Here is a 12,970-nt window from a genome sequence, read left to right as displayed (position 1 = left end):
CACACTTTTTTGAAAAAGAACACATCATAAAATCATTCTGAATGTCACAGGGTGAGTTCATACTATCAACCTTTTGGTTAGCAACTAGAAACTTAACCATTGCATCACTATAGATCTTTTTGTTTACATTTTTTAATTGAGACATAGTAGTCGGCCTACTGGTAATAAGCTGTGCTACAATCCTGAAAGTGTGTGGTTCAAATCAACCAGCTATTCTGAGGGAGAAAGATGGACAGTCTCCTCCTACGAGATTAAATGCCTCTGAAAATCTGCGAAAGGGTCAGCTCTGGGGTGGTTCTGACTTGACAGTACATACCAACCAGAAGTCTTTGTAGGGAGTTCTAGTGGCTTAGTGGTAAGAAGTTGTGCTGACAGCTCAAAGGTCTATGGTTCAAATCCACTAGTAACTCTACAGGAGAAAAATGGGCAGTCTCCTCCAGTGCAGTTTTCTGCCTCTGAAAATCCATGAGAGGATCAGCTATGAGTTAATGCTGACTCAACAATAACAGCAACAGTCCTCATAGTTTGTTCATTTCTTCCCCCTAAGACTTTTTGTTGTTCTTGTTGTTGTTATTATTCAGGGCATCTTCCAATTCCATGGGACTTTGATTATCAGATTTTCAATAATATATATGTTGTGTGGTGATTTTGTGACCTGAGATTTTGCTGAATGTGCTTATTAGTTTCTAGAGAAACATGAAATAGTTACAAGTATTAGGGGTAGACTGGAAGTCAATAAAAAGGAGAAGAAACAGCTGCAAACATCCTTTAATAGTTGGAACATCAAATGTATGAAGTTTGAATTTTGGAAACTAGAAGTTGTGAAAATGAAATGGAACGAATGAATATTGACATACTAGGCATCAGTGATAGGTGGTGGGCCAGCCTTGGCAACTTTCAATCACACAATCACGTGATATACGATGCTGAGAATGAAAAAACAGAGGAAGAATGATGTTACATTTATAGTTAAAAATAAAGTACAGTATTGTATGTGATAGGTTATTATCTATACATGTACAATGTAGACCTGTATATACAATACACAGTAAATATATGCACCAATAGCTAAAGCCAAAGAGGAGGAATTGAAGATTTTTATCAAATTTTACAGTCTGAAATTGACCAAATACACAATCAGGATGCATTAAACTGGGGACCAGAATGCAAAAGTTGGAAACAATGAAGAAGGAAGGGTAGTCAGAAAGCATGGACTTTGGTAACAGAAATGATGCCGGAAATAGAAGGCTCAAATTTTGTAAGTTTAATGATTTTTCATTGCAAATGCCATTTTTTAAACACATGAATGGTGCCTTTATACATGGGCCTCACAGGATCGACTGCACAGAAATCAGATTGACTGTATTTGTGGAAGGAATTGTTGGAGAAGCTCAATATCAGCAGCTAAAACAAGGCCAGGCGCCAACTGTGGAACAGACTGTCAATTACTCATGTTCAAATTCATATGGAGGCTGAAGAAAATTAAAACAAACTACAAGAATCAAAATGTGAGCTTGAGTCAATCCCACCTTATTTAAAAATCATTTTAAGAATAGATTTGAGGCACTGAACCAATCATCAGAGACCAGATAAGTTGTGGAATGACACCAGAAGTATAATTTATGAAGAGAGCAAAAGGTCATTACAAAGAAGAGGAATAAACTGAAATGATTGTCAGAAGAAACTCTGAAAATTGCATTAGAGCATTTTTCTAATATAAAATGGGGGTTTATAATACTGATCTTATAAAAGACTTGTTCTAGCATGACTAATTTATTTTACTCTGTATATAGTCCTCTAGATTAATCCAAGAATGCTTCATTATTTTTCAGTGTTGCATAGTACTCCATTACGTGAAAGTGCCATAGTTTCTCTATCCATTCATTTGTTGATGGGCACTTGGGCTATTTCCATGTCTATTTCTGTTGTTAGGTGCCATTGAGTTGAGTACCATTCATAGCAACCTTGTGAACAAAAGATCTGAACCCTGTTCTATCCTACTCCATCTTCATACTTCCCAATACGAGAGCCTACTGTAGTAGTAATGGTGTCAATCCCTCCAGTTGAAGGTCTTCCTCTCCTCTGCTGACCTTCCACCCTTCCCAGCATCATGTCTCTCTCCAAGGAATAGCCCCTCCTTGCAACATGCCCAAAATATGTGAGGTGAAGTCTCAGTCTTGCCTCCAAAGAACACTCTGGCTGCATCCTCTCAAAGACATATCTGTTTGTTCTCTTGGCCATCATGGAAAGTTCAGTACTCTTCTCCAACACCACAGCTCAAAGGCGTCAATTCTTCTACTGTCATCCTTATTCATTGTCTAGCTCTCATGTTCATAGCAAGTGTTTAGAAAGGTTATGGCTGAATCAGACACACCTTAGTCCTCAAACTGACATCATTACTCCTAAATAATCTGGAGAGGTCCCTAACTGCAGATTTACCCAGTGCAATGTGTCTCCTTATTTCCTGACTGCTGGTACCAAGGGTGTTCATCGTGGATCCAATCATGATGAAGCTGTTGACAGTTTCAGTCTCTTCTCCAACCATCATGATTTTGCCTATCGGTCCAGTGGCAAAAATCTTTATTTTCTTGACATTGAGATGCAATCCATATCGAAGGCTGCATTCCTTAATCTTCTGCAACAAGTGCTTCAAGGCCTCCTCAACTTTCAGCAAGCAAGGTTGTGTCATTGGCGTAATGTAGGTTATTGATTTCCATCTCTGCTATTATGAGTAATACTGCAATAAGAACAAAATTTAACAGAGTAGCAAACATCAAAAGCTGGTGAGATTGTGGAGAAACTGGAACCCTTATTCACTGTTGGTGGGAGTATAAAATGGTGCAACTGCTATGGAAGGCTGTATGGCACTTTCTCAAAAAGTTGCAAATAGAAATACCATTTGACCCAGCAATTTCACTACTAGGAATTTACCCTAAAGAAAAACATAACCACAACCCAAGCAGATATATGCACGCCCATGTTTCTTGTGGCTTAGTTCACATTAGCAAAGAGCTGGAAACAACCCAAGTGCCCATCAACAAACGAATGGCTACAGAAGCTCTGGTATATTCACACAATGGAATACTATGCAGCATTGAAAAATGAGGAACTCATGAAATATTATGCAAAATGGATGACCCTAGAGGACATTATGCTGAGTGAAATATCTCAGTCACAAAAGGACAAATATTGCATAGGTCCACTGTTGTAAAACAGGACTGACATCGCGGTTGAGGGAAGACAGAGAAAGAGGGGAGGAATGATATATACTGCATTGAAACAGATAAGGGAGAGAACTGTTTAAAAGCGATATATAATTGGGTATTATTGTTATGACAGGAGTCCAGAATGAAGGCTGCACAGAGGAGTGGACTTGGGGGGAGGGATTGCATAACAATGAAAAAGTTTTTTTACTTTTCAAGGAGAAGAGTGAATTGGGGGTGAGGGAGTGGGCAGGGAGAAAAGTGCAACAATGGATGACTGGAAATCTTAAGTCTCTGTAAACTTTCATTAAAATTAATTTTAAAAATTTAAAAAACCAAAACCAAAAAGAACAAGTATGTATATATCTGTTTGTGTCACAGCTCTAATTTTTTAGGGGGTTGGTGCTTTGTAATGGAATAGCTACATCAAATGGTATTTCTATTTTCAATGCTTAAGGAAATGCTAAATCACACCACAAAGTGGCCACACCACTTTACATTACCATGAGCAGTGTTTGAGAGTTCCAGTCTCACCACACCCTCACCAGCCTTTGTTGTTTGCGGCCTTGTTGAACTATTGTTGCTAGGTTGAAATGATATCTCATCGTTGATGGCACATAACAACACAACAATAGCTAGTTATGGTTCTCTGGTCCCCTAGCAGGTAAGGAATTGTGCTACCAATCCAAAGAAAGGCAATCGGCATCCACCACCTGCTCCCTGGGGAAAAAGATGGGGCAATCGCACATCTCTTTCTATATTCTGAAATAATTTAAGTAAGATTGGTAACAATTCTCTGAATGTTTGGTAGAATTCACTGGTGATGTCATCTGGGCTGAATTTTTGCTTGGGAGATTTTAAAGACCTATTTGATTTTTTCTTCTGTGATGCACCTGTTCAAGTGTTCTGCTTCTGTCTGTGTTAGTGTCAGTAGGGCATGAGTTTCTAAAACTTCGAACATTTCCTCTTCTTTTTGTGAGCCATCATTTCAGAACCAACTCATAGCTGACCTTCCACCAGGTTTTCAGAGGCTATAAATCACATAGAAGGCGATTGTCCATTTTTCTCCCATAGAGTAACTGGTGGATAACTGTTTGCCATGGGACTGGCACCAAAACTCTTAACTGAAGAGACCACCAGAGCTCCCTCTATTGTCAAATTTGTTGGAGTATAGTTCATTGTAACCTTTTTCTTTCAATTGATTGGGTTGTAATGTCGCTCATTTAATATGAGCGTGGGTGATTTGTCATTTCATTTTCAATTCCTTTGATAGATTTGCTATGGTTTTTTTAAATTTTATTAATCCATTAAAGAACTGACTCCTGGTCTTGTAGTTACTTCTATTGTTTTTGTTTTGTATGTCACTTTCCCCTGTTCTGTTCTTTATTATTATAAATCACATCTACTTCTATTATTCCCTGCTCTATTCTCCTTTTTTTCTAGAACTTGCTTGGAGTTTGCTTGCTGTAATTCTGTGAATTGTTGGAGATATTGGGCTAAGTTGTAGTTTTGATTCCCCCCATGTATGCTTATTGTTGTAACTTGATCTCAAGTGCTGCTTTTACTGTGTCCCAGAAGTTATGATATATTGTGTCTTCATTCTCTTTAAGAAACTTATAAATTTCTGGACGCGCGAGCTCGGGGAATGGGGGGGAGCCGGGGAGAAAGCTCGGGGCTTCTATCGTGGACCAAGTAAAGGAAGGGATGGCTTTTAAAAAAAAAGAAACTTATAAATTTCATTTTTATTTCTTCTATTTTCCAGCAGTGTTCAAGTGTTGTTGTTGTTGTTATGTGCTGTCGAGTCATTTGCAACTCATAGCGACCCTATGGACAACAGCCCTAAACCCTGCTCTATCCTGTGCCAATCGCATGGCCTCTGACACACCCATCCCGATTACCCCAGTCCCTGAATCAATCCACCTCATAGAGGGTCTTCCCCTCCTGCGCTGTCCCTCTACCCTCCCAAGCATGATGTTCCTCTCCAAGGACCTGTCTCTCCTTACAACATGTCCTGTATGTTCAAGTAGGATGTTATTTAATTTTCACGTACCTGGGTTTTTTACACTTGATTTTAATATTGTTGATTTCTCATTTCATTATAGTCTGAGAAGCTTCTTTGTAATATTTAAATTAAAAAAAATTTATTTGGGCTTATTTTATGACATGGCCTGTGTTTTATTCTAGAGAATGTTCCATGTGTACTAGGGAAGATTGCATATTGATCTCTTATTGGATGGACTGTTTTCCATATGTCTATAAGGTTAAATTAGTTGTATAATTTAGTTCAGGTTTTCTTTTCTTTGTGCAAGCAAGGTTGTGTCATCTGCATCATGTAGGTTGTTGATGAGACTTCTTACACTCCTGACACCACATTGTTCAACATATGTCCAGCTCCTCAAATTATTTGGTTCGTATATAGATTGACTAGGTATGGAGAAAGGCTTCAACCTCAATACACATCTTTCCTTATCTGAAATCATTCTGTGTTCCCTTGTTCTGTTCCAATGACTGCTTTAAGAACTTGCATACAAGTTTTAAGTGAGCACAGGGAAGTGCATTCTCATTATTCTCAATATTACTCATAATTTGTAATGATCTTCACAGTCAAATGCCTGCGCAGAGACATTACAATACAAGGAAACCTCTTTCTGAAATTCTCTGGTTTCCATCAAGATCCATCTGACATCGGTAATGATATTCCTAATTCAACCTCTTTTGAATCCAACTTGAATTCTCAGAAGGTTCCTGTGGCTGTACTGTTCTAGCCATTTAAAAAAAATAATTTTCAGCCAGATTTTACTTATTAATGTGGTATTAATGATGTTATTCAACAATCTCTCACTATGTTGTAGTATATTTCTTTTTTTTTTAACAGGAAAAAAATGTGACTTTCTTCCAGTCAGTTGTGCAGTTAGCTAACTTCCAAGTTTCTTGATAGAGGCTAGTGAGCATGTCTAAGGCTGCATCTGTTAATTGAAAGAGTTGGTATTCCGTCAATTCTTGGGGTCTTATTTTTTGTCAATGCCTTTGGGGCAGGTTGAACTTCATTACCATTGGTCTTGATTGTATACTACTTTCAGAAATGGTTCTATGCCATCTAATTCTTTTTGGCCCAGTGACTGTGTATTCTTTTCTTCTTCTTATGATGCTTTCTGCATCTCTCAGTGTTTTGCCCACTGGATCAACTAGAGGCTTGAATCTTTAACAGTTCTTTCAGCTTGATAAATGTTAAGTATGTTCTTCTCATATGGGTTTCTAGCTCTCTATTTACATATTTCATTATAATACATTGCTTTGTATTTTTCACCTGCTCTTTGAAATTTGTTTAGTGCTCTTACTTCAGCATTTCCCTCCTCACCTTTGTTTTGGCTTCTTTAGGTTCAAGCACAAGTTTCAGTCTTTTCTGACATCCATTTTCATCTGTTCTTCCCTGACTGATTTGTTTATTGATGATGCCCTTGATGTTATCCCACAATCATCTGGTCTTTGGTCATTAGTTTTCAAAACATCAAACCTATTCTTGAAATGGTTTTTAAATTCAGTTTGGGTAGACTGAAGATGGTATTTTGTTATTGTGGACTTGTTGTAGTTTTCTTCAGCTTCATTCTTAACTTGTTGAATACTTGATAATTTGTTTCCTAGTTAACCCCTTTTGGTGGCCTTTTTGATGGCTGATACTGAACTTTCCTATCTAGTCTTTCCATAAAAAGAGTCAATCAGATTCCTGTATTGTCCATCAGGTGAGATGCATGTGTATAACCACCATTTATTTATGTTTTTTTAAAAAAAGATATTTGCAGCAAATAAATCATTGATTGTAAAAAATTTTATATTTAGTCTCCATCCTTATTTCTGTCACCAAAGCCATATTTTCCAACTACCAGTCCTTCTTTGTTTCTAACTTTTGCGTTCCAGTCACCAGTGCATCTTGATTGCATGTTTGATCAATTTCAGACTGCAAAGGTTGGTAGAAATCTTCCATTTCGTCAACTGTACCTTTATTGGTTGGTGTACATATTTGAATAATAGTTGTATTAACAAATCTTCCTTGCATGCATCTGCATAGAATCTTATCACTTACAGCATTGTCCTTCAAGGTAGGTCTTGAAATGGTCTTTTGACAATGAATGTGATATCATTCTTCTTCAATTTCTCATTGCTGATTCCATAAATCGTATGATTTATTTATTCAAAATGGTGACTACTAGTCCATCTCAACTCATGAATGCTTAGGATAGTTATCTTTTATTCATTCCACTTTTATTTTTCACAACTTCCAATTATCCTAGATTCATACTTTATGTATTCTACCTTCTAATTTGAAATAGATGTTTGCAACTATTTATCTTAATTTTTTTAGTGCCTTCCAACTTAAAGGGCTCATCTTTTACCATTATATCCAACAAACATTTTCTGTTATTCACAGGTTTTTTTGAGGCATGTTATTTTGGAAGTGGATGGCCAGTCCTATTTTGTAGACAGTCTTAGTCTCTGGAATTTCCACTGAAACCTGTACATCACAGATAAGCCTTCCAGTATTTGCAATAACAATAGCATAGTTTCCAGCATCACAGCAACACACAAGTCACCTCAGTAAAGAAAACTGACAGGCAAGTGCCATGCCATAGAAATACAGTCTAGGAAACCAAACGGGCACTTCTACTCTGTCACACGGGTTGCTATGAATCAGTATGGATTCAACAATACCTATTTACTCTGGAAATCTTCTTTCCCTCCTTCTTCAGAGTTTGTAGTTTTATGTATTTATTTGTTTCTTTCTCTATCTTTGTTTGAAAGCTCTCTGATGGCCTAGTGGTAAGGAGCTGCACAGCCAACCCAACGGCAAGTGGTTTGAATTCACCAGCTGCTCCACAAGAGAAAAAGGGGCAATTTACTGCATCTGAAAACTGGCTGGAAGGTCAGCTTTAAATCCGTTCCAAGTCAATGGTACATAACAACAACATCCTTGTTTGTGTCTTTGTTTTTTTTTTGTTATGTGCCTTTGAGTTGACTACAACTCATAGTGATCCTATGAACAGTAGCTCTGAACCTAGTCCTATCCTGAGCCAGCCACACAGTCTCTGACACACCTGACCCCACTGTCACTGTCATTGCATTATACAGAGTCTTTCTCTCTTGTGCTGACCTTCTACCCTACCATGCATGATTTTGTTCTCCAGGCACTGGGCCTTCCTGATAACATGCCCAAAGTATGCAAGATGTTTACAAAATCTTGCCTCTAAGGAGCAAGCTGGTTTCAACCTCTCCAGGACAGACTTTAGCCATCCATTTACGAAGTGACATTTCTTAGGTATTTCTGCAGAGACTGCTTTTCTGGATTTACAAATTTGGACAGGAAATCCAGGAAAGCAGTCGTCCTAAGATCCACTAAGATCTTGAGTTTTTAAACTATCTCCAGCTACTGTTTTGACAGAGTTGCTTTTGTTTTAGCCCCAGGTGAAAATCTAGGGTTTTTTGAGGTGATTTTTTAGTATATGTCTTGCCGTAGGCATGCAGGTAGCTTTCTCAGTTTTCTCTGGATTTGAGATGCTTTTGTATCACTGTCTGTTCACCAGCAACTTAACAGCAACACCCTGATGGGAGTAAGCACGATGGAGATACACCACTCCAGGAGAGGATCAGAGAGTCAATCCGGCTTAATTTTATTGGAGACTGCAGTGAACTTATATACAAGCATGTAAACAGGAAGACAGGATAGGGTGGGCTTACAGATGTGGGACATGCGGATTGGATAGGAGAACCTCAGCCTCGTGCAGACCACTCCCAGCTCAACAGATGTGGCAGCTGTCTTCCCAGGTACACAGTGGAGCTTTCTACCCTGTGTTAAAGGCTGTTGGAAAGCTTGCACTGGAGCTTAGGCGTTCTGTCCTGGCCAGAGGCCCTCCCTTCCTCCCCAACACTCCCCAATACTTTTGATTATTTTCATTTCAGAGAAAGTCCTCACAACTTTCTTCCCAGCTTCTTTATCACATTCTTTAACTCCCTATGGCTACAGACATGCGCAGCCTTAGCTCATTGGTCATTGCCCTTCTGCTTCATACAAGGTCCAAGATGAGCTAACCTGACAAGAGCATCTCACTTCATTCAGACGATTCCCAGACAGGTTAGAACAAATGCACTCAGTAAGTGGTAAGTAAAGTCAGGTGTGCTTCAGTTAGGGTCAGACAACAGCCTTCCTCCTGCAGCAGTTCGCAGTTCCAAGTGTACAGGTTATAGAAATCTTTTGCAGATTTATTTATGCACATTTAAGAGTTTTATAATAAGATTTAAATTTTTAAAGTGATCTTACTGACTTATTCTAGTATATTACAAAGGGAGCTCTAGCGGCATAGTTAGTAGGCAGTTGTGCCACTAACCTAAAAGGCTGTACTTCTCAAGCAGTTCAAATCTACCAGCAGCTCCTTGGGAGAAAAGTGAGCTTGTGCAAAGTACAGATTCAGAAAACCTACTGGAGAGTCAGCTCTCCATAACTCAATTCTGACCCACTAACGACTAGTTTGAGGGGTTTGTTTTTTTTAAATAGATACATGCACACAATTGTTTTTCATTATTGTTGTTTTTAGGTGTCATTGAGTCAAGAACATCTCATAACGACCCTATGAACAGCCAACCTGAAACTGGCCCTATCCTGTGCCATCCCCACTATTTTATGAGGCAGCGGAACCCATTACTGAAGTAAAAGTGTCAATACATCTTGTTGGGGGTCTTCCTCTCCTTCACTGAACCACCATCTTCCCAAGCATGAGGCTACTCTCCAAGGAATAACCGCACCTAGCTACATGTCCAAAGAATGAAAGATGAAGCTTTGTCATCCTTGCCTACAAGGAGCACTCTAGCCGTACTCTTTCCAGGACATACTTGTTTGTTCTTTTGGCATTCCATGGAATATTCAGTACCCTTCTCCAACACCACAGCTAAAAGGTATCAATTTTTCTTCTGTCATCCTTATTCTTTGTCCAGTTCTCTTGATAGGTGATTGAGAAGACCATGGTCTGAATCAGGTACAACTTAGTCTTCACACTGACATAACTGCTCTTTTGGAGAGGTCCCTGACAACAGACTTGCCCAATGTAATTTCCTAACTGCTGGTACCAAGGTTGTTGATTGTTGATCCAAGCATGATGAAGTAATTAATAGCTTCAATCTGTCATAATGTGGACCTTTGGCCCTGTGGTGAAGGATCTTTTTCTTGATGCTAAGATATAATACATACTGCAGGCTGTAGTCCTTGACAGTCTGCAGCAGATGCTTTGTCTTCTCCTAGCTTTCAGCAAGCAAAGTTGGGTCCTCAGCATGACACAGTTTGTTACGAGCTTTCCTCCAATCCACAGTTCTCTTCATAGAGACTAGCTTTGTGAATTATTTGCTCACCATACAGATTGAATTGATATGGAGAAAGGAATACACCCTTCCTGATCTTAAACCATGCAGTGTTCCCTTACTCTGCTTGTTTGCACAACAGCCTCTGGGTCTAGGTATAGATTTCTGTATCAGCACAATTAAGTGTTTTGGGATTACTGGTTTCTCACTCTGTGGCTTTGATAAACTCACTTGCTTTAGTAATCTTTTCATTGTTTTTGTAGATTGCATTGGTATTTCTGCACATATAATGATTCAGTTTTTACTTTTCATTTTGGATTTCATTTTATCACTTTCTTGCCTTATTGTATTCTGCTAATGGAAACAAACATTGTGACAGACGTCTTTGTTTTTTCCTCCTTCTTAGTGGGTAACCAACCCAAACCAGTTACCACCTAGTTGATTCTGACTCAAAGGCAGCCTGTAGGATAGAGTAGAACTGCCCCACAGGGTTTCAGCTGTGAACCTTTGCCAAAGCAGATAGTCTGGTCTTTCACTAATAGAGCAGTTGGTTGGGTTCAAAGCCCCAGTACTTTAAGTGACCAATGCTTTAATCACAGCACCACCAGAGATCCATCTAGGTGGTTATGCATGGTTAACTATGATATTAGCTGTGGGTTTTTCATATTTGCTTTTTATCCATTAAAGATATTTCCTTTTCTTTTTAGCTTGATGGGAGGGTTTAATCAGGAATATATGTTTCATTTTGTAAATTTGAAAAAATCTATTCAGATGATCATATAATTTTTCTGTTTCAGTTTGATAATATGGGAAATGACATTGATTCATTTTCAAATGATAATAAAACCTTGCATTCCTATATTCCTTTCTGATTTTACTTGTTTCTGTTATATTATCCATTTTTTTGCAAAATGTTAGATTGTTATTATGTGGCGTCAAGTCACGTGCGACTGATAGTGACCCTATGTACAGCAGCCCTTAAATCCTGCTCTCTCCTGTGCCAATCTCACTATCTTCATCACATCTACCTCGATTACCCAAGTAACTGAATCAATCCACCTCATAGAGGGTCTTCCTCTCCTATGTTGTCCCTCCACCCTCCCAAGCATGACACCCTTCTCCAAGGACTGGTCCCTCCTTGCCACATGTCCAAGGTATGTCAGATGAAGCTTCAGAATCCTTGTATCCAAGGAGCAATCTGTTTTAACCCTCTCCAGGGTGAACCTGTTCATTTTCTTAGCAGTCTATGGTATATTCAATACTCTTCTCCAACACCAGAGCTCAAAGGCATCAATTCTCCTTCTGTCATCCCTAGTCATTGCCCATCTCTCTGACTGAGAAGAATGAGAATCCCAGAACACTTGACCGTGCTAATGTGAAACCTATACTTGGATCAGGAGGAAGTCATCATAACAGAGCAAGGAAACACTGCATGGTTCAAATTGGGAAGCGTGTACGCCAGGGATGTGTCCTATCTCCATACCTTTTCAACCTCTTTGCAGAACAGATTATCCAGGAGGCTGGGCTGTATGAGAAGAAATGTAGCATCAGGATTGGAGGAAGATTCATCAACAATCTGCTTTATGCAGATGACACAATCCTGCTTACTGAAACTGAGGAAGACTTGAAGTGCTTGCTGCAGAAGGTCAAGTACAGCAGCCTTCAATATGGATTTGAGGCTCAATTTCAAGATGATAAAGATTCTCACCATTGGGCCAATTGGTAGCATCAGGATGGATGGTGAAGAGATTGAGATTGTTAACAGCTTTGGTTTGCTTGGCTCCACAATCAACACTCTTAGCACAAGCAGCCAGGAAATTAAAAGATGTATTGCATTGGAAAGTCTAATATCAGAAACCTCTCCAAAGTACTGAAGAGCAATGGTGTCAGTCTGGATACAAGTCAATGTTACATTAGATTTGCTAAAAATTTGTTTCACTTCCCTCCCCCAACTGTGTTAATGAGGGTTAATAGTGGTAATTTTATTCTCTTGAAAAACCTTTGAATGATTTTGGCACCAGAGTAGTCCTTGATCTCTAGGACAAGTTGGGAAGTGTGTCCTCTTCTTTAATTGTTATAAGTTTGGTAGAATTACTCTGATGTTATCTGAGTCTAGAGTTTTCTTTGAGGGAAGATTTTTAACTACAAATTTATGTCTTTAATAGATAAATACTTTATTGCTTCTTGGTTTGAGGTTGACAGGAAATTTGTGTTTTTCAATGAATTTGTTCTTTTCATCTATGTTGTTAAATTTATTAATATTCTGCTGCTCCACAGGAAAAGGATAGGCAGTCTCCCCCCATGGTATTAACTACCTCTGAAAACCCGCTGGAGGGTCAGCTATGGGTCGGTTCCGACTCTACAGTACAGCAACGAGATATATATATGTAATATGGTAAAACTACAGATTAGAATATAATATATTA

This window comes from Elephantulus edwardii, unplaced genomic scaffold (assembly GCF_000299155.1).
Source record: "Elephantulus edwardii isolate Elephantulus edwardi_28Jun2011 unplaced genomic scaffold, EleEdw1.0 scaffold00161, whole genome shotgun sequence".
NCBI classification, from domain to species: Eukaryota; Metazoa; Chordata; class Mammalia; order Macroscelidea; family Macroscelididae; genus Elephantulus; species Elephantulus edwardii.
The sequence above is the reverse complement of the archived record's forward strand: the minus strand, read 5'-3'. Positions refer to the sequence as shown.